We start from the raw sequence: 4,131 nt of genomic DNA, 5'->3' as shown, positions 1-4,131 counted from the left end.
GTTTGTACATGACCTGCTGCCTGCTTCTCTTGAGGGTAGTGTCCTTGTAGGAGGTAAACAGATTTTGCTCTACGCGGCCGAACTTTTATGATCGTCGCCGACAATCCTTCCTTTCAGGCAATTATTTTGACTTATGAAATTTAACATTGAACCGGTATACCATAATTTATGTTTTTCCATAGAGGTAGTAGACTAGCATATATTTTATTGTAAAGATCAACCGTTTGAAATATCTCGATCTTCTTGTCCGACCTTAAGAAACGAAGAATTAAAAAAAAATTAAATTCTAAAAGTTTTTGAAAAAAAAGAAGAAGAAAGAGTTTCTCACTACCTTACACCCACCTGTTTTTTTGAGCATGGAAACAGATGTTGAACGAGACCTAAACGTTGTCACTGCATATAAAATACTGTACCGAAGTCCTTACGTTAGACGACTGTCGGTTACTAAAAGTTAACGCTCTAGGCTAATAAAAAAAAGCTTTCAAAAGCACGACGTCATTAATGGTAAATTGCCCAGTTGATCAACGAAAAGAACCTATGTTTGGTATTGTTGGGGTCCTTCCGAGCGCTGTTAAACCTTACTGGCCCTCACAAGGTCCGGTATTGTACCCAGGAAGGTCCCAACTCTTCTGCCCTACCGGGAAGCCCGCAACCGTGAGCTCTACGGCCCAAGACCCCTTTCAGGCAGATGAGAAGGGCACTCCTAAGTCGTGGGCTCTGTAGAGCTGGCGAGGATGCTTTTGTCTCTAAAAAGGACCGTTGAGTGAGAGGTAGAGCTTCCACCCCGGAGATCGTGAGCTCGTACGACCCGTGGGTCCTTTCTAGTCTTCCAAGTGGAAACTAGTTCTTGAGTAACTCAAGCGTGGCTCTGAAAAGAGCCGGTAAAAATATGGGCGAGATGTATCTGCAGAGATTGAGTTGAAGTCCGATAAACAAGTCTTCTTTCGTTGAACAGAAATTAGTGACTGCGTTTTAGTTTTTACAAAAATTGTATTTCTTAATCCTTGGCAGCCAAAGGTATTTCGGGGGTATGAATTTGGAGGAGCGGGAAGTGGCTGCCTTGGATTCTCGTTTTCTCTTTATTCCTAAGTTTTATTCAGTCCGTTTATGTTTATTTACAATCTACAATATAATACAATTAATTTACAATGTTATGTTAAACCGCTATTATATTTTTATTTATAAGTTATGATAACAGCAGAAAGCGACAATCCTTAATTGAACTGGTGATTAATTTGGTGGTCTTCCCGATAGGTGTCGCTTTCGTCGAGAAGGTGGTAAGTCACCACAGGTATATCTTTCTTGAAAATTTCCAATTATACAGAAGTCTTATTGTCAAATCATAAGAGCATTGGTGCCAAACATTTCTCTGTTGATTTAGAATTCGATGAATTTCCATGTGTTTAAAAAAATGAGAGCGAGTTATTTATATTTGAATTTTAGACCTTGGGTTAATAAAGAGCGAGGGAGAATCTTTGGTCCTTTTATATTGTCCATATACATCAATGGTTTTTCGTCTGCTTTTACTTCCGTTTCAGTCTTCGGTGACTTAGTTATATGACTTTTATCGGCCGATAGATCTTCTCGTCTGCATTAATAATTTTAACCGTGATCGTATTCATTTATAGTGAATTCAACACAAGCTGTTCTATATCATCAAAAAATCTTAAGGTTTATTATGTCAAATTTCATTGAAGGTCTTCCGAATACTCAATATTTCACCATATGCATTTTCACAGTAAACTTTGCACTAATAGTGATGTAGGTTTCAGAAAAACTTTTTTTTCTTTTTTTTTCTTTCTGAAACCTACATCACACCCGACCGCATCTCACGATATCTGAATAACTATCGATTAACGGTCACTAATCTCTACACAATTTGCACTAATAAATAAATACATTCACTTTCAATGTAAACAAATAATAAACGCTAGACGTCTCTATCAAGCACTCTATAAGAGAAAACATCACTGTTTCCTTAAAACTGAGTACTTAAAACTCCCTGCTGTGCTAAAAAATATCAATATAAATATCGGGTGCCATCCCTACTGGTTCTCTGTATTGAAACTAGGAATGAAACTGTTTTAATTATATGGGACACGACATGGCAACCAGCAGGAAACCTACGTGAGCTTTGGCCTTTTTGTAAGTATGACGGGTTCGAGTGCAGGGCAGCTGGGTTCGAACCCGGTAACTTTACCTTTCAGAGATGAGCGCCGTGTCAACGCGTTAAAGATTGCGGCCACCGACGCCCCTAGCGTTTCGTTAAATCTGCCCTTGTACACTTCAATCAGTTTACCGTTACCGTTCATGCTAACGTTACGCAAAAGCTCCCTACTGTATTCCGTTATTTTATATGAAAAATGTGACTGAAGAAAATATTTTTCTATCTTTCTATTCTCAAAGTTCAGCACGACTTGGATAATAATCTATATGTTATAATAAAAATGTATAATGTTTCTTTCAAGAAAATAATTTTCTTGTTACGAACTGGTTGTTTGCTATTTTAATCGTTTTACTAAAAATATTCACGTAACTTCAGTAGTAGGACCTATATCTTTAGTTTATTAGTTTTTGTAAATAATAAGGAATGTTTAAAATTTTTATTTTTCATATGTCGCTCATTTCTTCTATGATAGTTGCTATTATAAATACAGGATATGCTATCAGATAAAATATTTTCATAACGAGCGCGTTCAGCACCATGGCCTTGAGAATGATCTCTTTGGTAGTGTGATAGGTACTGTTCTTCGATTCTTGAACGAGTAGCGTCGTCAAAAACAAAAGGAAAATAATCCAAAATAATATCACAACTGTGTAAATTACGTAATGAATAGTTGTGCCCAAAACGAACAGAAAATACTCCGGCACGAAAGACATCATAAATATCAGATCGAAGTCAATATCCAAAAATAGGCGCCATTTTAGCATTTGTGTCACGGGCGCATACAATCCTGCGAGAATCGCAATGGTAGAAATAGTAAAACAGATGAGAATTGTTATGCCGTAGTGTAGCAATGTCAAAAAGAGTAATTGACAAGTGAGGTAAATCACGAGGGACACATTTACAAGTGCTAGTAAACTTACATTGATGACCATCCCTTTCTTGTTACTGAGAAGCAAATATAATCCTGACGTCGCGTAAATCAGGTATGATATGGTCGCAAGTTCTGGTAGCGTCATAAACCACATTTTTATGCCATCGAATGAATTGAGGGAAAGAAATATTACCAAGTCGACTACACACTGGACAACTATGATCACCAACAATTTTATCAAAAAAACTAATGGCGCTACTTCTTCCATTGATGACAGTTCTGATGATGTGCTTTCTTGAAAACTCATATCATTGGTTTTATCAAATCACAATTTCAACTAAAAGGTAGATAAGTTTTTTGTCAATAACATTTTATTTTGTCAATAAAAATAAAAACTACTTTTTTTAAACAATTTTTGAACATATGAATTTAATTGTTCATGAATAAATGGATAATTATTAAAGACAACTTAAAATGCATATAAAATATTTTTTCCAGATATGCGGAACATCTCTAATTTTAATCATAGAATATATTTAAAAAAGTTAAATAATACTATATTCGATTATATTATAGATCGACTACTTTACATAGAATAATAATCCATTATCACTTTTTGATGGTAAAAAGTGTAAACACTTTACTGGTATCTGGATTTGCTATTCAGTACTACTTTACTTTCATTATCGAATCAATAGTGAACCAACACGCCCAATACTTAAAATTGGGCAGAAAGAATAGACTACAATAATTATTATTGGTTTATTTTTTTAATGGCTTTGTTTTTCAATAGCCAGAGTGAGAAGAATTAAAGAATGCTATGAATTAATTGTATTCTTGGGGGGAAATAGTCCGGGGAAAGGTGGGAATTGAACCCACGCCCGCGGGGTTTATGAGCCAAAAGCATCATGCTGACCTCTTGGCTACCGCCCTATGGTCCCCACGTGCGATAATTATTCTATTCTAGGTTTTTACTATTGAAAACATTTTGATAGTTACGTAAACAGCTACAGTAATTTATAGCATTTGTTATTTGTAAGTCATATTTTCTGTTTTAGAGTAATGTGAAGTAATTTGTCTATAATATAACTGA

This window comes from Cimex lectularius, unplaced genomic scaffold, assembly GCF_000648675.2.
Source record: "Cimex lectularius strain Harlan isolate CLEC.00 unplaced genomic scaffold, Clec_2.1 scaffold47, whole genome shotgun sequence".
Taxonomy (NCBI): Eukaryota; Metazoa; Arthropoda; class Insecta; order Hemiptera; family Cimicidae; genus Cimex; species Cimex lectularius.
The sequence above is the reverse complement of the archived record's forward strand: the minus strand, read 5'-3'. Positions refer to the sequence as shown.